Source organism: Chiloscyllium plagiosum, chromosome 34 (assembly GCF_004010195.1).
Source record: "Chiloscyllium plagiosum isolate BGI_BamShark_2017 chromosome 34, ASM401019v2, whole genome shotgun sequence".
In the NCBI taxonomy this organism is placed as follows: domain Eukaryota; kingdom Metazoa; phylum Chordata; class Chondrichthyes; order Orectolobiformes; family Hemiscylliidae; genus Chiloscyllium; species Chiloscyllium plagiosum.
The window spans coordinates 18,547,431-18,569,449 of NC_057743.1; the positions used below are offsets into that span (position 1 = coordinate 18,547,431).

Here is a 22,019-nt window from a genome sequence, read left to right on the forward strand (position 1 = left end):
GATGAATTTCTGCAGTTCATCTTGTAGATAGTACACAGTGCTGCTACTGAGCATCAGTGGTGGAGGGAATGGACGTGGTGCGAATCAAGCACGCTTTCTCGGGGATGGTTGTCAACCTTCTCAAGCACTGTAGGAGCTGCACTCATAGTTAAATGGAAAGTATTCCATCACACTCCTGATTTGTACCCGTATATGGTCAACATGTTTTAGAGAGTCAGGAGAAGTGTTACTCAGTGCAGGATTCTGAACTTCTGACCTGCCCTTATAGCTACTGTATTTATTTGGCAAGTCCATTTCAACGTCGGGTTCATGGTAATTGCTAGGATGTTGACAGTGGGGGATTCAGTGAGGATAACATCATTGAATTTCAATGGATGGTGATTAGGTTCTCTCTTATTGGAAATGGTAAGGCATTGCATTTGTGTGGTGCGAATGTTATTTGCCACTTTTCAATCTAAGCTTGGATATGGTCAAGCTTTTACTGCTGAAAACTATGCAAGCAGTGAACATCTCCCTTCTGACTTTCTGATACAGGGAAGGTCATTGATGAAGCAGTTGAAGATGATTCAGCTGAGGGCACTAACCTGAGCAACTTCTACAAGATGTCCGAGAGAAGAGATGACAGACCTCCAATAACCAAAACCATCTTCCTTTGAGCCAAGTATGACTCCAACAGCAGAGAATCTTCCCCGTGATTTCCAATGACTCCTGCTTTACTCAAGCTTCTTGATGCCACACATGGTCAAATGCAGCTTGATGTCAAGAGCAGCTATTCTCACCTCACTTGTGGAATTCAGCTCTTTTGCCTATTTTTGAAGCAAGGCTAAGGTTTGAATCAAGACCAATATAAAACAGACACAAAGATTGAAGTCACAACCCTTCAACTACCCATCACTGGCCAATTGTCACAAACAGCTTACATAGTTCATAGACTTCTTGAATGTGATTAAAATAAAAACAAGTGCATTTGCATTCTGGATTACATCTAAAATGCAAAAATAAACATAAACATTGAATTTGATATGTAACATAAAATGGATCTAATAATGGCTCAATAGGTTAGTGCAGTGAGTACAATGAGTCACGAAGATCAAGACTAGACTATTTATTTGCATTTTATGAACTGATCCAAATCAGAGGGGTGATCAGAGGCACTACAAATGACCTCACCACAATAGACTGGAGACAAAGTGGGAGGGAAAAATTACTAATTGCACACTGCTTACTATTCAAAGCCTCTGTGTCTTTGGCAGCGTATACGTTGAGCACCTAAGTAAAATATCAGTTCCGCTAGGAGGCCCATCAACAACCAAACAGCCCACAGGGATTAAGCAAAGCTCTCACACAATTAATGACTCCTGTGGTGAGATATCAGAAGACAGCTAATATCTTGAAAAAGCCCTAAAATAATCAGCCCCTTCAAAAGGTTTGAATAACATGACACTGCAGCTATGGCTGTCAATTGCTGTTGCTCTTGAATTAAGTTAATTTGTTAGTAATGTGGGTGCATGTAAGAATGAACACAAGGGACTCATGCTAAGTAACAACTAAAATCACATTCATTTGGAATTAGTGTACAGAGCTAGATTAATATAGGATAAAAGACACAAAGCACAAGACTACCCGAGAATGGGAGCTAGGAGTAACAAGTCTCACAGACACTTGTTAATCCATCTTGCCTGAAATTTAAAGCCACTGTACAGGAAGCACTGGAACACTGTGGTTGACTATTATTAAGTCCAGAGTAGCACAGGATTCAAGCATCAATACCAGTTCCTCACCAACAAGCAAGGAATTCAAGAGTTGGACATGAAGGACATTTGAATTCGTTCATGCTGATATGTCATATGACATGCATCTATCCAGACTTCCCTTACAGCTAAACAAATGATCCATGTAACTAAACGGACACTTCGTAAACCATAAGGTACTGAAACGCTTAATTTTCCTTTGCCTAGCAACTGTACTCCTTGTAAAATGCTGCTGTCACGCAGGGTCAAGATTTTCAATGTATATTGTGTTTAATTTTTTTTGAGGCACCCAAGTTACTACTGCTAAGAAAGCCTGTTTTGGTAATTTACAATTTGCTGTTAGACCAGTCACTCATTCAGTTTAGTGGAATAATTGACCAACAGGTTCAAATTCAGAAAATAAATGTACAATCTTGCAATTCATTTTATTTCCCTCTTTCGAATCTAATTATCCCAAGCCAGAGCATAATTCGAAAACATTCCATCTGGTGACTTTACTATATGTCTCAAGTATAACCTATTACGTTATACCAAATAAGGTTACCAGAATCTCTCAGCATGGAAACAGACCCTTCAGTCCAACCAGTCCATGCCGAACATAATCCCAAACTAAACTAGTCCCACCTGCCTGCTCCTGGCCCATATCCCTCCAAACGCTTCCTACTCATGTACTTATCCAAATGTCGTTCTTGAGGAGAGCAAGCCAACTGGTAGAGAGCTTGAGGATTACTATGCCTTAGGTGAGGGGCAGGTTTGAGAAGGCAGGACCTTCATTGTAATCTCAGCCAGTACAAGAATTGAACCTATGCGGCTACCGTCAAATTGCATTGTAAACCAGCCACCCAGACAACTGAGTTTACCAACCCCCCCCTCCCGCCGATACCAGCAACCACCATACAGTCAGAGTCATACAGCACAAAAACAGACCCTTCAGTGTACACCAAACGTACAACTGCCTCATTTATAACAGCAGATAATCTTTGTTATTTAAGAGGAGAGCAGTACAGGCAGTAGAAAACATCAAAATTCAAAAAGCATTGCTTAGCATAAAGTTTTAAATATCATAGTCAGGACTTTTTAAATACAAGAAAGCGCATCAGAGAAAATAGGATTACGTGAAACAAAATTGGAGCTTCAACACATAACCTTAATTAAAAGTCACAACTATCCCTGAACTCTTCCTTTGGAGTGATTCCAGTAAAGTCCTGCCTGCCTTTTGTGAGGTAACCATTAACAACTGTTTCTCAACTCCTCTTTAATAGAGTCAAAAAGTGTGATGCTGGACAAGCATAGATGGTCAGGCAACATCAGAGGAGCAGGGCAGTGGGATTCCTGATGAAGGGCTTATGCTGGAAATGTCAACTCTCCTGCTCCCGGATGCTGCCTGACCTGCTGTACTTTTCCAGTGCCACTGAACTTTTCAACTCTGACTCTCCAGCATCTGTGGTTCTTACTTTCTCTCCTTCTCTTTGATGGAGTAGTTATTTACTGACTGATACAAGCTGAAAGACGTTACTTATGATTAGATTGAAGAGAAAGTTCTGCACACAATATCAATGCAGCAGCAGGAACTAGGAACAGTTGGAATAAAAACAAGTAATGAAAGAAACAAACAGGATTCAAAAGGGAATATTACAAACACATTTAATGCTTGTACATAAAAATAATGTTTAATCAGTTTTGGCACAAGAATGGAAACTGCAACACAAAGCTAAGTAAAATGTGCAGGCATTCTTTCATTGTAACTATTAAATCCATGTATGTAAGATTTAGGTTTTTGGAACATACTCGAGGGAACTTTGTTTTCACAAGGAAATACACGGAACTAAGCATACATAACCATTCAAAATAAATTCCATGTACGTTTGAGTTTGCGGTAAATATCTTTTGAGTTCATCACTGGTCATTTGCATCTTATATGTTTTGGAGAATACCTCCTGCCATATTTAACTAAGTGACCTTTGGACTGGACAGACTTCACATATGTGCCCTTCTCCCCTTTTATGTTAGATAGGTAGACAAACACAATTAGTGACCTTAAGTAAACTGTGAACCATTTTGTCAAATAGTAGATTATGGTGCGACAGTGTGTACCTTTAAGAGGGATTTCTTCTGAGCTATTTCTCTTGAAGAGGGGTGATGTAAACCTGGCGACAAGATGTCCATAGAAAAACAGAATAAATAGCTTTGGGTTTTTTTTTTAAAAGTAGACAAAAGAAGCATGTGTGGGTGTAGTCAGGCTCACACGGACCCAGGGTTTTAGTTTCGCTTTCAGCTGTTGAAGTTGGGGTTTCGGAGTTGAAGCTTCTCGATGCAGCTCTCTCTCTGCTGCTGCAAAACGCTCGAGTCCTCTTCAGTGTTCTTTCTCCTGGACTGGAGGAGATAGCAAGTGAGGGAAGACTATTTTACTGAATTTGCCTTTGCCAATGGAGTGTTTATGGGATGCTGCTACATTTGATTATTCGAGTAGCAGTCAAATATATATTATTTTATTATGTTTTTCAACTGAGTTAAAGTTATGCCTTTTTTGTTTGTATTTCAACTGTGGTGTAAGAATAAAGTGTGTTTTGCTTAAAGGCTAATAGTTTGACCAATTAAAACACATCTGGAATACAGCACCTTACATTTGGCTTTAAAGCAAGTTTAAAAAGTTAGCCAAGACATTATCTCCTAGATACATTTGAGTGGGTTTGGTCTGGACCATAACAATGGCCCTTATGATATGGACCACCCCATTTTACAACTCACTATCTTTCTGGCATAACATTAACAACAATACTTTTTACTCCTATTTCAGATATAAATATTTTGCAGACTTGTCTTCACCTACTAGAAGAAACATATTCTCAGCTCCCTCCATAAGTTTTGTATGTCAAGGACTGGTTCACTGAGCCACAATGTCATTGCCTGCTCGAAGGATCCTTCTCCCTTAGTGAGGGTCCACCAGCAACTGCTTGCTTGTCTTGCCTCTTGGAATGTCCACAGAATGAAATTAATCCTGTTTACAACTTTATCTGGCAATGCAACATCCTGGATAAGTGTCGAGTTTAAAGGACAAAAAACAGAGGCTGAGATTCAAAAGTAGTACAGATCATGGAGATGTATAGCACAGAAACAGACCCTTCGGACCAACCTGTCCATGTCAAACTAATATCCTAACATAATCTAGTCCCATTTGCTATATCCCTTTGAAACCCTTCCTATTCATATTTACTCTTAAATGCTGTAATTGTAGAAGGCTCCACCACTTCCTCTGCTAGCTCATTCTATACACGTGCCACCCTCTACGTGAAAATGTTGCCCCTTAGGTCCCTTTTATTTCTTTCTCCTCTCACCCTAAACCTATGCCCTCTAGTTCTGGATTCCCCCACCCGAGGGAAAAGATCTCGTCAATTTATCCTATCCATACCCTTCATGATTTTATAAACCTCTATAAGCCTCGATAGCGCGAGGTTGCAGAACGACCTGTACAGAGAAAGTGATGCTCTAAAATGTTGCCTTTTACACACACAATTCAAGACATGTGCTTCACACCTAGATATGTCTGTGGCCAAAACCAGTCACCTCAATCAGCTATATAAACCCTTCAGCCTCGACGCTTCAGGAAAAACAGCCCCAGCCTGTTCTGCCTCTCCCTATAGCTCAAATCTTCCAACCTTGGCAACATCCTTGTAAATCTTTTCTGAACCCTTTCAAGTTTCACAACATCCTTCTGATAGGAAGGAGACCAGAACTGCAAGCAATACTGCAAAAGTGGCCTAACCAATGTCGTTCTGCTATAATGCACATATCGTCAGACCAAATTGGCTACAACGCGATCGACAAATTGTGGACGTTGTTTGGATAATGCAAACTTTCCACTGAAGTGGTATTGCAATTTTCTATTAGCAATCCTCCACAGCGTGATTTTCTATAGTGGTTTCCCAAAACTCGATTTTCGATAGCGCAAGGTTGCAGAACGACCTGTAGAGAGGAAGTGATGCTCTGAAATGTTGCCTTTTACACACACAATCCAAGATTTGTGCTTCACACTTAGATATGTCCATAGCCAAAACCCAGTCACCTCAATCAGCAAGAACAAAAGGCAGCAGAAGCCATGGGAAACTACTATTTTCAAGTTCCCCACCAAACAACATACCATCCTGACTTGGAATTATGCTGCAGGTCCTTCACTGTCAGTAGTAAAAAACTTGGATCACCTTTCCTAACGCACTATGGATGCACCTGCAGTGCATGACTGCAGCAGTTCAACAAGGCAACTCACTATCTTCTTCTCAAAGGCAATTAGAAAAGGACCAAACACCCACCCAACAAAACAAAAAGTCTTGCCTTTTCTTTTGAAGTTAGCTTTACAAAAAAGATCAGATGCACTATTTTGGCAGCAGAGTTATTCTTAGAATCTTGCAACATTTATCCCTCATCCAACATCACAAAACAGATTATCTGATCACATTGCACAAGCAAGTTTCCACAAACAGCAAACTGAATGCCACGATTCCTTGATTACAACAGTGATCACATTTCAAAAACACTTAGAATCATACAGTATAGAAAATGGCCTTCAGCCCACCGAGCCCGAACCACCAAAAACACAGTAAAATCTATACTAATCCCACTTTCATGCACTTGGCCCAAACCCTTGAATGTTATGACATTTCAAGGGTTCATCCAAGTACTTTTTAAAAAGCTTGTGAGATTACCTTCCTCAATTACCATGCCAGGTAGGACGTTTCAGGCCCCTACTGCTCTCTGGGTGAAACATATTTATTCAAATTCACTCTTGACCTCTTAACTTCCCACTTTCAACTAATGCGAACAGCTGCTTTCTTAACCTCCCTGTCATGCTTTATACACTTTAAACAGGTCCCCTCTCAGCCTTCTCTGCTCAAAAGTAAACAACCTGAGCTTGTACAGCCCCTCTTCCCAACTAAAGTGCTCCATCCCAGGCAACATTCTGGTGAATTGCCTCTGCATTCCCTCCAGTGCAAATCACATCCTTCCTAGAGTACATCAGCTGTGACCGAACCAAAGTTTTGCACAGCAAAACATAACCTCCCTGCTCTTATAATCTATGCAATGTCTAATAAAAGCAAGTGTCCCATATGCTTACTTAATTATCCTGTTAACATGCCTTGCGCTTTCAGGGATCTGTGGACAAGCACCCTAAGATCACGGAGTTTCCAAGGTCTTCTCTTGTTGCTTCTGCCAAAGTGCAACATCTCATATTTATCAGGGTTAAATATCTGCTAGCGCATCAGCTGCAAAGCAACCTGGACATCCTGAGACAGTGGAAGGTGCATTACAAATGCAAGTTTTCTTTCCTCAACAGTCCTGCATTACGGCATGATAATGCTGAAAAATACCCAGATCAAGACCATATCAAGCTTGGCCTCAATCCTTATGATAATTTTTTACATTCATCATGGAAGCATGGCCACTTGGGCAAAATACTGAAAAATTGTCACTGCTTGTGGGATTTTCACCATAATCAATCAGCCCCTTTATGGGAACTGGGTGGAAAGTGGAAAAAGAAAGTTTAATATTTAATATTTCCATCAGCAATAATGGAATGAATTTTATACTGCTAGAATGTACATACTTTAAAAATATATACATTTGTTCTGTAAACAACTGATGATTCACTGACACATTTGCACAAATGCAGTCATATCAAAAACAACATGGATAAACAATTGTATATTTGTTAGTCTACATTTCCCTTTCTCAGTGAGGAAAGTCCTGCGCACAGTTTATCTAATTCCTGAAGGGCTTATGCCCGAAACGTCGATTCTCCTGTTCCCTGGATGCTGCCTGACCTGCTGCGCTTTTCCAGCAACACATTTTCAGCTCTGATCTCCAGCATCTGCAGACCTCACTTTCTCCTTCTCTAATTACCCAGTCAAGTTTGTGAAAAAGATTGCAAACTTTAAACTCAAGCTGCTCAACTGTGATAGACAATAAAGTACAGCAATTTAGAAATCAATTTTACACTATTAGAATGAACTGTCCAGTGAATCCAAAAAAATTATTGCATAAAACAGAAGTATCTTCTAAAAATGAAACCACTAAAGTATATGAGCAATAGCACGCTTGTATTTGCCTTTCAATACTAGAACACCTGCAAGCTGTGAAATTATACAATGCAAACTGCTTAATTTTAAAAAAATTCATTCACGAGATGAAGCCATCGCTGGTCAGGCCAGCATTTATTGCACACCTGTAATTGCCCAGAGGACATTTAAGAGTCATAGTCCAGACCAGATGAGGATGGCAGTTTCCTTCCCTAATGGACATTACTGAAACAGGGATTTTCAACAATTGACAAAGGATTCACAATCATCATTCAACTTTCAACTCAGCCATGACGGATTTCAAACCCAGGTCCCCAGAACATTACGTGGATCTCTGGACTAACAGTCCAACGATAATACAAAGGCCAGCCCCTCCCCATTAAATGCACATATATAATTTTAATAAATGTTGCCTGACTATGTACCTCTTCAGCTCAGGTCAAAGACCAAGATACAGGACCCCATTCCAATTTATACCACTATAGCTGCTTTGGAATTTCATTTTCATTCCACTAACAGCAAGATTAGATGATGTGCACTGGAAACTTTCTTCCATTTATTCCTCTCCCCTAAATGTGCTGCCTGTTGCTGGAATAATCCCACAGCATTTATAGCCAACCCATTCCAATATCAGACTGTCCTTTCCTCACTTGACAGAGTCAAGGGTCAAAAGACTACTTAACTACAAAGAGTCTGGATACTCTTCTTGCTGTGTGCCCAAACACAGATATAAAACAATGATCCTCTGCTAAAATGTGAGAATGGGAACTAATACTATTTTAAATAGATTGAAAACCTCCAAACTTAAACTACTGTTATAGCTGATAAAGTTGTGACTCAACTACCAGTTAGAAATGTGTAAGGATTAGTATTTATTCTGTTGGAATAACCATTTCCATAATATCACGTGAATAAACACAAAAGATAACTGTCTATAATGCAGTGACCATTGAGCTCCCACCCTCATCCCAGAATTAAATGATTTTTTTTCACAAATTTCAGAACTTACTGAATTATTCAGGCTTATTTAATAATATCACTTGCAGGTAGTCCCCAGTTTGTGAATGGGTTCTACTCGTGTACAAATAGACTTGCGAACAAACCAGTCAGAACATAATGCAGGGCAATATAGAACAGCTGTTCATAAAGACAGGAATCATTCTTCTGTGGAATATTTAAAATTACCTCCTTCCCAATTGTGATTGTGTTCTTAAGTACGAGTGTTTGTAAGTCACATGTTCATAAAATTAGACACTCTGTATTGTAAATACTCAGGCACAAGGTATTGCACACTGACACCTTCAAATGCCCCCTTTATGATTCAAGTATTGCTAGCAAAACTAATCATTGGTTGGGATGTAGGCAAGCCATCTGTCTTGGGGTTAATGACTTACATGATGGAACAAATGCAGAGGGGTTAGAGTAGGATGAAGAAGCAAAAGTGGAACAAAAATATCAAGTTTAAGAAATTTCCAGGCTCCCTCAAATGCTCAATGGATTAATGTGTGAGGAATACAGCAGTTCAATTGAGTTATGAAGGACTAGTCCTATTTAATGTTAAATTGACAAATCAAATTAGGAGTCACTGGAGATGCCACACTGGCCTGGGTGCTCTTGGAGAAAGTGGAAACTAGCCAGGGTTCTTGCTGAGGAGAAAGTGAGGTCTGCAAATGCTGGAGATCAAAGTTGAAACTTTATTGCTGGAACAGCACAGCAGGTCAGGCAGCATCCAGGGAACAGGAGATTCGACGTTTCGGGCACAGGCCCTTCTTCAGGAATGAGCAGAGAGTGTTCAGCAGGAGAAGATAAAAGGTAGGGAGGAGGGACTTGGAGGAGGGGCGTTGGAAATGTGATAGGTGGAAAGAGGTCAAGGTGAGGGTGATAGGTCGGAGTAGGATGGAGGCGGAGAGGTCAACAAGAAGACTGCAGGTCAGGAAGGCGGAGCCGGGCTGGAGGGATTCGGCTGAGACAAGGGGAGGGGGGATGAAGAAACTGGTGAAGTCCAAGTTCATCCCCTGTGGTTGGAGGGTTCCCAGTCGGAAGATAAGACGCTCCTCCTCCGACCGTCGCGTTGTTGTGGTTTGGCGGTGGATGAGTCCAATGACCTGCATATCCTCGGTGGAGTGGGAGGGGGAGTGGAAATGCTGTGCTACAGGGTGATTGGGTTGGCCCAGAGGTGCTCTCTGAATCGCTCCGCAACTCCCCCTCCCACTCCACCGAGGATATGCAGGTCATTGGACTCATCCACCGCCAAACCACAACAACCCGACGGTCGGAGGAGGAGCGACTTATCTTCCGACTGGGAACCCTCCAACCACAGGCAATGAACTTGGACTTCACCAGTTTCTTCATCCCCCCTCCCCCCAACTTGTCTCAGCCGAATCCCTCCAGCCCGGCAACGCCTTCCTGACCTGCAGTCTTCTTCTTGACCTCCCCGCCTCCATCCTACTCCGACCTATCACCCTCACCTTGACCTCTTTCCACCTATCACATTTCCAACGCCCCTCCTCCAAGTCCCTCCTCCCTACCTTTTATCTTCTCCTGCTGAACACTCTCTGCTCATTCCTGAAGAAGGGCATGTGCCCGAAACGTCGAATCTTCTGTTCCCTAGATGCTGCCTGACCTGCTGTGCTGTTCCAGCAATAAAGTGCTTTAGTGAAGCCTATGTAGACAACATCCTCAACCCTCCCCTCACCAACTATCGACTCCATTTCCTCAAAAAACTCAATCAAATTTGAGAGACAAGACCTCCCCTGCACAAAGCCCTGCTGACTATTCCTAATAAACCCTTGCTGTTCCAAATGTGAGGAAATCCTGTCTCTCAGACTCTTCTCCAGTAATTTGCCTAGCACTAGTGTAAGGGTCACTGGCCTAGGAACAATATCTGGGACCTTGCCTGTCGATAAAAAGGATACAAAGATCTCTCTCAAGGTCACAGCAATCTCCTCGCTTGCCTCCTTCAGTATCCGGGAATAGATCCCATCAGACCCGGGGGACTTAACAACCTTAAATATTTTCAAAATACCCAACAGCTCCTCCTCCTCAATATCAATATGCTGTAGAACTCCAGACTGCTCTCTGTTTTGCTACCATGATGCACTTTGTATGGTATGATCTGCCTGTATAGCACACAAAAAAACGATCTTTCACTGCTTCTCAGTACATGTGACAATAAAAAAATCAAATCAAACATTCTCAATTTTAACTTCTTAATTGGTGGCTGTGCCTTGAGACGCTGAGGTTTTAGGATCTGGTGTTTCCTCTAATTTTTTTCCATTTGCCTTTTTCTTCTTCTGAGATACTCATTAAACCCAACATTTTGACCAAACTTTACGGTCAAGTGGCTTAATACTTCATGTAGCCATTTCGAATTTTGTTTGATATTGCTCCTGTGAAGTACCTTCAGGCATTTTATGACAGGAAAGGTGCTCCATAAGTTACCAAATTAAACAAGCGTCAAGATGAATTCTACTCTGTTAAATATCAGCATAATTAGGAGACTGACAGTATTGATGTTTGGACAAGAGTGCACACTTCCATGTGTAATTCTACCATACTCTCATGAAAAAGCTTCCATTCCAAGTTATTCACAAAATGTATCAGAACAGAAGATACAAAAACAGGTCTTATTTAACGCCCATTAGTCTAGCTTTCAAAACTAATAAAGGATAAATTGAGCCCACAAATTGTTTCTAATCCTGTTCATTGCTGTCAAGAACTGGCACCAGATACAAAAAACCTTTCTGATACAACCTCAGTAACACATCACATGTTGAATGGATAACTCTTTTGAGGCTGTTTTAGGTTTGGTCCACTTGCCCACTGGTCACTGTGTACAAGATATACTCAAAACAAGAAAAGGGCTGGAAACACATGGATTTGAAAAAGAACAGGCTTTAGTGGAGACTTCACTGGCTCTGATAAACAGTTTGCACCCAAATTATTTATTTTTTCCTCCATTGTTGAAAATCTTGCATTTTTTAAGGTTACAATTCAGATTTTCAGTGTTGCAGATTTTATTACATGGAATTATTTAGTCCAATTAAAGATAATTCATACAAATTTACAGATTTATTTTAAAATGCATCTCATATCTTGATCATTTGTTGAAATGCAAAAGATCAAGGAATGGATTTATCTTAATATTTTATAAAAAGGAACTCGAATATAGGATGCTGGCTCTGAAAGACTTGGCAACAGCAGATGTGGTGAAGGGTTGGGATATCACCACTGTGAAAACACTCAAACACCAACTGCAGAGAAAAACTATCTACATTTCTCAAAATTAAAATTCTAAAATCTGTATCGCTTTATTTAAATTACTTTGCAAATTAAACATTCGGGGTAACTTTCACTGTGCTAACTTTCTCTAATGTAGTTGCTGCTGCAATCGCTTTGAAGCATTTGTAATACAACATATAAATGCAAAGATTTTATGACTCCAAGCCAGAAAAAACAAGCAACTGATACAGTTTACGTTTTAATACAAAAATGAATTTATTGCATTGAATGCTAGTCAATGTAATGCATAACCCAAATTTACTCCATTTACAGAACACTTGAATACATCAGAGTCTGACCCATCAAATACAACACTCGTGGACATATCAAATCCAATCCAGTTTTCCTTCAATATTATTACAGCAGTTCCTGGCCTCAATGACAGGACTCCACAAAAGTAAAATTTAGAAACAAAATATTGTGGGAACTCTTACAACTTTAAGGAATACCTATTTCAGAAAACATTATTAAAATATATATTTTAAGTAGATGGAAGGAATGACATTACACTTGTAAATATCTCCATTTCTAGGTGCTACATTTCCTTTAAAGTCTTATGGAAAACTGATCGTGATACGTTTCTCTACTAAAACTTCAATGGAAAGCACTGCTACCCAATTGTTACACAAGGATGATAAGATGTACAAAGTTAAAATTCACACAACACCAGGTTATAGTCCAACTGGTTTATTTGGAAACATTAACTTTTAGAGCACTGCTCCTTCATCAGGTGGTTATGGAGTATAAGATCGTAAGACACAGAATTTATAGCTAAAGTTTACAGTGTGATGCATCTGAAATTATATATTGAAAAAGACCTGGATTGCTTGTTAAGTCTCTCATCTTTTAGCATGAACACATTGGTTTCAGTTCTTTCATATGTAAATTGCAGAACTTTTTTTTAAAAAGTTACATTCTCAAGTGAACTTTAACAATTGGTGTCATGTCAGCCCAGATAATGCATTTAAGGTGCGAGCAGCCCTGTGTGAGACTGTCTGTGCCATAACAGTCAGGCTGATTCTAATCTAAAATACGAATTTACAGAATCTTACATGGATTCATGTAGTTTTTGAGCAAAATAAGGTGCAATTCTCGAAGAACAAATTCACCCCACAAACTTGTGTGTGACCTGTAATGTAGGTAGGATAGTGAAGGCAGCATTTGGTATACTTTCCTTTATTGGTCAGAGTATTGAGTACAGAAATTGGGAGGTCATGTTTCGGCTGCACAGGACATTGGTTAGGCCACTATTAGAATATTGCGTGCAATTCTGGTCTCCCTGCTATAGGAAGGATGTTGTGGAACTTGAAAGGGTTCAGAAAGAATTTACAAGGATATTGCCAGGGTTGGAAGATTTGAGCTATAGAGAGAGGCTGAATAGGCTGGGGCTGTTTTCCCTGGAGCGTAGGAGGCTGAGGGGTGACCTTATAGAGGTTTAAGAAAATCATGAGGGACATGTACAAGATAAACAGACAAGGTCTTTTCCCTGGGGTGGAGGAGTTCAGAACTGGAGGGCAGAGGTTTGAGTTGAGAGGGAAAAAAATTTAAAAGGGACCTAAGGGGCAACTTTTTCAGGCAGCGGGTGGTGCATGCATGGAATGAGCTGCCAGAGGAAGTGGAGGAGGCTGGTACAAATGCAACATTTAAAAGGCATCTGGATGGATATATGAATAGGAAGGGTTTAGAGGGATATGGGCCAAGTGCTGACAAATGAGAACTAGATTAGATTAGGATATCTGGTTGGCATGGACGAGTTGGACTGAAGGGTCTCTTTCTGTGCTGTATGTTTCTATGACTATAACTCTATACAGGACATTCGTTCAGCCACTTTTGGAATACTGCATTCAATTCTGGTCTCCCTGCTTTTGGAAAGATGTTGTGAAACTTGAGAAAGGTTCAGAAAAGATTTAAAAGCATGTTGCCAGGTTTGGAGGATTTGAGCACAGCAGAGAGGCTCAATGGGCTAGGTCTTTTTTCCCTGGAGTATTAGAGGCTCAGGGTGACCTTATTGAAGTTAATAAAATCATGTGGGGGATGGATAGCGTAAACAGTCAAGGTCTTTTCCCTGGGGTGGGGGAGTCCAGAACTAGAGGGCATAAGTTTAGGGTGAGGGGAAATTTTTAAAAGGGACCCAAGGGGCAAAACTTTCACACAGAGGATGTACATAATGAGCTGCCAGTGGAAGCAGGTAAAATTACAACATTTAAAAGGCATCTGGATGGGTACAATAATTGGAAGAGTTGAAAGAGATATGGGCAAAAATGCTGGCAAATAGGACTAGGTTAATTTAGGATATCTGGTTGGCATGAATAAATTGGACCAAAGGGTCTGTTAGTGTGCTAGTGAGATTTGAGAAGATTTGTAGCTCAGGTTGAGGTTCTGGATTCAGGCTTGCTCACTGAGCTGGAAGGTTTATTTTCAGACGTTTCATCACCATGCTAGGTAACATCTTCAGTAAGCCTCCAGACGAAGCACTGCTGGTGTTTCCTGCTTTCTATTTATATGTTTGGGTTTCCTTGGGTTGGTGTTGTTATTTCTTGTGGTGATGTCATTTCCTGTTCTTTTTCTCAGGGGGTGGTCAATGGGATCCAGGTCAATGTGTTTGTTGATAGAGTTCCCGTTGGAATGCCATGCTTCTAGGAATTCTCGTGCGTGTCACTGTTTGGCTTGTCCCAGTCAAAGTGTGTTGTACATCTCTCTGACTCGAAGAAGGTTTTAACCTAGAAGCGGGGAATATTCCTTAAATACTCTTGACTCATGCCTTGCAGATGGTGGAATGGCTTGGAGTTACTCACTGCAAGTGTCTTAACCTCTGACCTGCTCTTGTAGCCATGGTTAGTCAAAGTTAACTTCTGCTCAAATGCAACACCACAAGAATGTTACGGTAATACTAGTGAAGGTCAAAAGGTGATTGTTAAATCCTCTCTTGTTAGAGATGCGCATCGCCTCGCAATTGTGTAACGCAAATGTTACTTGTCAAGTATCAGCCCAAACCTGAATACTGTCCAAGTCTTGCTACATTTCAACATAGATCACTTCAGTATTGTTGTTGTGCATAGCGCTGAACACTGTGCAATCATCCACAAACATTGCCTCTTTCTCACCTTATGGTGATGGAATGGTCACTTATGAAGCAGCTCTGAGACACTACCTTCAGAAACCCAGGACTCTTGTGACATAATGGTTGCATCCCTACCTCTGTACCAGGAGGCCCAAGTTCAAGTCCTACCTGCTCTAGTGTTGTGTACGAACATCTCTGAACAGGTTGATTAAAATGCCTTAAATTAACTGAAATAGTGGTTGAAAGCAATCTCAGAATCATTGGCTTGTCCTAGGATGGATGTGTTGTCCCAGTCAAAGTGTGTTGTACATCTCTCTGACGAAGTGGGCTTTAACCTAGAAGTGGGGAATGCACTAATTGAGAAAGTACTGATATAAAATATCAACCCTCAGGAACTAGAAGCTTTTGTTGTACAGTGGCAATGTTCCTACCCTGAACCAAGAGGCCTGGGTTCAAGTCTGACCTGCTCCGGAGGTATTTAATAACATCTCTAAACAGGTTGATTAGAACTCCTGCAGAGACCTCTAACATCCGCAACCATCATCCTTATAACCTTTTCAATAGTAGGTGTTTTCCTCCTAATTCCTATCGATTCTAGTTTTGCTTAGGTTCCTTGATACTGCAGTTAAATGGAACCTTGATATCAAGGTCAGTCACACTCAGCTCTGGATTTCACTTCTTTTCTCCACATTTGAACCAAGGCTGTTGTTTTGAGGTCAGGGGCCTATTTTGAGGTCAGGAATTGTTTGGCACTGGTGAACCCAAATGAAAGTAAATGCGCAAGTTATTGCTGAGCTGGTGCTTCTTGATAGCACTGTTATTAATGACACCTTCCATCATTTTCCTGGTAATCAGAAGTAGACTGGTTATTGGTCAGGTTGGATTTTTCCTCCTGTGTGTGTAAGGGACATACCTGGGCCATATTACTCTTCGTTAGCTAAATGCCAATATTACACTTGTACTGGAACAGAAGGCTAGGGTGTGTGGCAGGTTCTTGAGTCAGTGTTTTCAATTGTACTGTCAGAATATGGTCAAGGCCCATAATCATTGCAGTAAACAGTGCCTTCAGCCATTACTTGACATCATGTGGAGTGAACTGAATTAACTGGTATCTCCGATGCTGGATATGTCCAGAGGAGGTCAAGATGGACCTTCCACTCATCACTTCTGGCTGAAGTCTGCTATATATAATGCAGACTTAGTAAAACTTCTGCAGTTATAGGAAGAGAGTCAATGCTCCAAATCCAATCAGTTTTGTCACTCCCTTTCTCTTCACTCACCTAGCAAAGGGTTTACAAAGTCTTGGTCTATAACCTTTACATGCCATGAATTCAAGTCCCTCAACTTTTCTCTCGTATGCATTTCCAATAGGAGTACCAATTCAGGTGGAACTTTAAACTGCAACTTTGGTCATTGCTTCTTGGGATCACAACATTGGTTACATACTGTTTCGGGTAGCTTAACTTTAATTGAAAGATCGATTCAAAACATGCAGCTTGAAGCCTGTCTGACACAAGAAAAGCAGGTGGGAACAGGATTAAATAATGTCTCTAACACTATCATCTTGGTCTCAAATTGTGCCACCATATCATTTTTATGAAATCACATCAATAGAACTGAAGTAGTAGATATAGGTCCCAATATGTCATAAAATCACTCAACTGTCAGCAGCATTTAGCTACTTAAACACACTGCAGAACCACAAGATTTTTTTTAAAAAGCAGCATTTATCTTTAGGGCAATGTGTAGAATAGATCTTAATCCACAGAAGAGTCTTAGTGTGTGCACAAATAAACTCATCCTTCAATTTAAAAGCATTATAAGCATATCCATTTCTGAAGTCTTCCAAAAAAATAGCCCATTCTTTTTTGTCAGCCTAGTATGCGGCACATTGAAATCCATCAATTTGAAATACCTGAAAAAAAATACATAAAGCTTCCTTTTTTGATTCGGTATGGAGTGTGCACTCTCAATGCCCAATGAGTTACATGAACCCAGAGAATTTAGATGCAGTTTAACATTAGCCAAGGCTTATTAGCATTTGCATACATAGGGGCATTGTAGAAGTTTGACCAGGATTATCTGGACCAACATTAGGAAGATCACAGGCTCTAGTGACAGGTCCATCATTCCAGCACCCAGGAATGAGCCAAGCCAGCTGGAAATGCAGCAGGTTCTGAATCACCATGGGCAATCTTGGCAAAGACACAAGATTACAGTCTGCCAAAGATCAGTTCAGATCCAAGACAGCACCCTTAGAGTCTCAGATCCAGTCACAGCCTCTGCATGATTTGATGTTACTTCTTTAAGAACAGAAATGTAACTTGACACAGATGAAATTTAATACTTTCTTCCCCAGCTCCAGCAGAGTATTATGTAGGCATTCATGAAAAAACACATTACAATCCAATTCACACCAACTAAAAAGTAAAAGTTCCCTGTTTTAATCTCTTCACTTGGCTTGTGCAACCGAATTCCTTTAACTTAAATCCTAGCAATATGTCCAAATTTTAGTTGCCATATATTCAATTCAGCAGAATCAACTCAAAACAGATGAAGAACAAATCACTCCAAATTATCATGACAAGAATTACTAAACACAAGGGGTACAAGTTATCAAAATAAGCTGAGAGCACACAAATATGGGAGGGGCAGTGTCTACCAAGAAACACCTTTCGCAGCAAAATGATAATTTTATGCGCATTTTAATTTTAAAAAGAAACTAGAACCTGCAATCTTATTAAAACTACGCACTGAACACTCTGCTAGTGCATCTGCAGTCATTGTTTTTACCCAGTTTAGTTGGTAAAACACTGTACAGGTAAGCTACAAACCAGAATGTAGATTCAATTCTAGTTTATTTCTGGGTAAGCTACTTCAATTTCAGCAAAGACAAATAACTAACTACAACTGGATTTGGTGGTTCCAGATTCGCGGGAAAGGAAAATAGTCAGGCATCAATCATTCGCCTGTTCACTAGTCAGGCATACTTACCTTTGAATATTAACCTTATGAATCTGGCCATGGTAACAGATGAACAGTCTGTCTTCCCTTAGCAGAAACTCATAATAATACACTTTTACCACCCCTAAATTATGCTTGTTAACCATCATAAAGAATTGATGATGTCCGAGTGCATTAGGCTGATTCCAAATCCCAAGATTACATCAAAACTCGGGGCAGTCACTGTAAAGGTTGAATGAAGAAAGGTATCTAAGGCTCACTCACCACAACACACCAAGAAGCTAAAACCTCACAGACAAACCATAAAGCTGAGAGAAAAAAAAGGCTACATAAGCTACATGAAACATTGAGCCAAATAATGATACACTAGGACAGATGATCAGAAATTTGCTGAGACACAAACACAGGTGTCAGGCTCACGATGTATGAATTCATAACTGAAAACATGATAATTCTTATGAATTAAACACCAAAAGCTTCTTTCACTGAAGAAACCGTGAACATTACACAATTTTAAAAATATAAAAAAATTCCAACTACCCTGTTTCAGGGTAATTAGGCTCTCAAACTACTTTTTATTCCAATTACTTGCACACATAATGCAGCAACCTGGAAATCCTGCAATCATCTGCAAGAACAGTGCATTCACCACACCATATCTGGACTTGGTGACAACACATTGATCAAAATTTTCAATGTAATCAAATGACCCACAGATCTTTGCAAAGGAAAAAGCAGAAACTCAATAAATTTAACTAAGAAAACAAAAGGGTAACAATTTAATTTATTTCAGTACTTGAGATACCTTTCAAATTGAAGGTCAACCCCATATCAACAATGCAAAACCACCAGATAACAATGCTAACTTCCCGTGGATATTTGCAAAAGGATAGAAAAACCCTTAAGATTCCAAAGTACAAGGCACAGAGGATGCAGTGTTGTCACAATTGCATTCATTGATCATCTGGCTCATTAAAAAGCTATGGTTGAATATTCTCAGTCCATATGGCCAAATGACAGGCCGAAGATCACTGGAAACTCCCTTCAAAAAGAGATTGAGACTCAAAATTCTAGAATATAGAGTCAGATGGGTCACACTGTTTGCTGTGTAAAGTCAGTGGAACAAAGATCAGAGAGCCTCGAGCTTAATCACAAAGCAGCCACATAGTACGGTGAGCAGGAAAAGGATCATAAATTTCAGGTATGAGTTTCAGAAAAAGCTGCCTGTGTTTTAATTTTGGGATACTAAAAGTAAAACATTTTCATAGAGAAAGAACACTTTATAACTATATGAACATCTGAAATAACACCTAAATTATAAGGGTCCGTGTTCACCTGAGATTCTTTATCTCTCTCTGTTCTTCAAATTTACCTGGATATTCCAAGCAAAATATCAATGTGAAGGAACTTTGTACTTAAACATTTAAGTCATAAGTATGTTCTCTTAAACTGAAGTTAAGACTTTGATGTATTTAATTTACCCTCAAGGGTATCCAAATGATCAAAATCAACAGCCAGGACAGGACAAACCCAGTGACCATAAATTTGATTTTCAGGCTATACTGAGTTTCCTAATCTAAGGGGGAGAGGAATTACTGTACTCTGATAGGCCTCAGTGAAAACAAATCAGATTACTATATGGTGACCTCTACTGGAAGTGTGCACAAGTTGACATCAACTATGGCCAGGGCTGACGTACAGCACTTGAATAATGACGATAAAAAATATGCCTCAGTAGCAGCAAACACCTTGAAGAAACGTTTGAGAGCAGTGGAGAATTAACAAAACTAAGCAAGTAAACAGTGCACTCATTAAAGCAGAATTTCAAAATTCATTTCCTTTTGAATTCTGTCCACTATAACAGAAGGTTTGCAGGCCAATGGTTCTCAAGTCTGACTATCTTGCTCAGCAGCCACCACCAGGCTCGAAAACAGAGAAGACTAATTCAACCTGTTTGCTACCTCAATAAAAGTCAACACTCCAGAAAACAGAAAATTCAAGACAGAATAATCCAACATTACTGCATGGTACTATTTTTACCATCATATGCAAAATAAGTCATTATTCAGACCTTTAGCTAAATAAGGTGGAAACAGTACACCATCACAATGAATAACTGGCGAGAAAATGTTTTCAGTTATGCCTGTACAGAATTTCTCACACACTCATCAATATAAAATCACAACACAAGATTTCACAAAACTTTTGTTTAGGAGGTACCAGAAACCCAAAGACAACAGCGCTTTTCAACATCCAAAACAGCAGTGAGCCGAAATGTATGTTCCATAAACACTGAACAATTTCACTTTGAAATGTACTGTGCAAAGTACATGCCATGCATTGAGAATCAATCCATACCAGAAAACTGAGTGAAATTTAATTTCGGTCAAATAAGAGGTAGAAATTTATAATTATTCAAACAATTTCACAATATTTCAGTTCATCTCAAATTGATCTCACTGATGCCATCATGACTGACAAGATCTGTACTTCACCCCAGAGTTTAAAACCAAGTCTTCACACATGCCAAGTTGCAAAGGGCAAAATCCAGATGGTACAGTTGGGTGTTTCACAATCCAAGAGGGCACAGGGCGAGTATTTCACACACCCGTCATTATATCACCAAACCGAAGTCTCTATACTGGATTATTCATAATCAGGAGACTTGGAGATACCCATCAAACCTCACACATACACAACATTTGTGAACAATATGGGCATTACAAAATCATGTTTCACATTGAAATCCCACCATTTCATGTGCTAAAATTAAGCAAACAAGATGTCTCGGATTTCATCCCATTTCATCAGTCCACTGAAGATAAAATGATCAAAATTAAACATTAGACAGCAGTCTTGGACCGCCGCTCCAGAATCAGCCATCCCCGGCTTTTTTCCCGGTGCCAGATCCCGTCAGGCCTGTCAAGCCGCTTCGCCGCCAGGCCCCGGGAAACCGCCTGTATTCCAGGCCTAGTGAGCGGTCTGTTCCCAAACCTGGGCCTCAGGGTCTATTTTAGGCCCTCGGTTATCGATGGTTGGGTACGGTCAGGGTTGAGGTACTCCGACTCGGGCTCTCCCCGTCCTGCTGCCCACCGCGGGGTTCCCAGCCCCAGGGAAGAGGCTCGAGTTTGGGCGCCACTCCCCGGGGCTCAGCCCCCCTCCTCTGTCAGACTCACCCTCTCCCACCGCTGCCGCTTGGCCTCCGAGCGTCGCTCTGGGGAGGAGGTGGAGGCCCGGTTTCTCCTCCTCTCTGTCCGCCCTCCCCTCCCCCCGCCGCTGCTGTTGTTTGATGGTGGGGTGCTGGAGCCGCTCACCGTGCCGTTCCTGCTCACACTCCCCCGTTCCCAGTCTCCGTCCGTCTCCGAACCAGGCTCGGCCTACACCCGGAACTACTTCCAGCGCCGGGACTCGCCAACCCCGCGTGTACCGCTCCGCCCGCCCGGTGGACCGACCCCAACACCAGGCACGCAGCGACACCTCCGCTGCGGGGAAAGAAGAGCGGGTGAACACTACCGTCAATCAGCAAGATACCCAACTCATGGTTTACGACTTACCTTCGCACAAACTGGTGTGGGAAGGCAGAAAAAGCTAAAATGAAATTAGTATTATCCTACTTAATGTGGAAAAAAATGAGATTGTTGCCCTCGAATTGTCATCTATTGTTTTAATAGCAATGGAAGGTCAATAATGTAACTAACCAACTAACATGGTATAACTCATGTTATATATTCTAGTTTCAATGCTTAATTATTTGCTCAGCCATTTAGCTACATGACAACGTGAGCAAACCTCGAAAGAACTGAGTGACTGTAATGAGGTTGGGACGCATTTCAAATCTGATATGCACAACATAAATACAAGGGTTTACATATATTCTATATTTGAATGTTG

General features: G+C 40.7%; 1 protein-coding gene across 10 annotated transcripts in view; it reads right to left on the reverse strand.

Annotated features, from left to right (window-relative positions):
• foxj3 (forkhead box J3) overlaps positions 1-21,605 on the reverse strand; it is a 165,747-nt gene extending 144,142 nt beyond the window's left edge. For 2 of the 10 annotated variants that reach the window (XM_043675671.1, XM_043675670.1), the window contains exon 1: positions 21,305-21,604. The gene's annotated coding sequence lies outside the window, so the exon portion shown is untranslated. Of the gene's footprint in view, positions 1-21,304 lie in introns of all 10 variants that reach the window. The other 8 variants (XM_043675674.1, XM_043675673.1, XM_043675669.1 and 5 more) reach the window with 5 other exon arrangements.
• Positions 21,606-22,019: the final 414 nt, after the last annotated feature.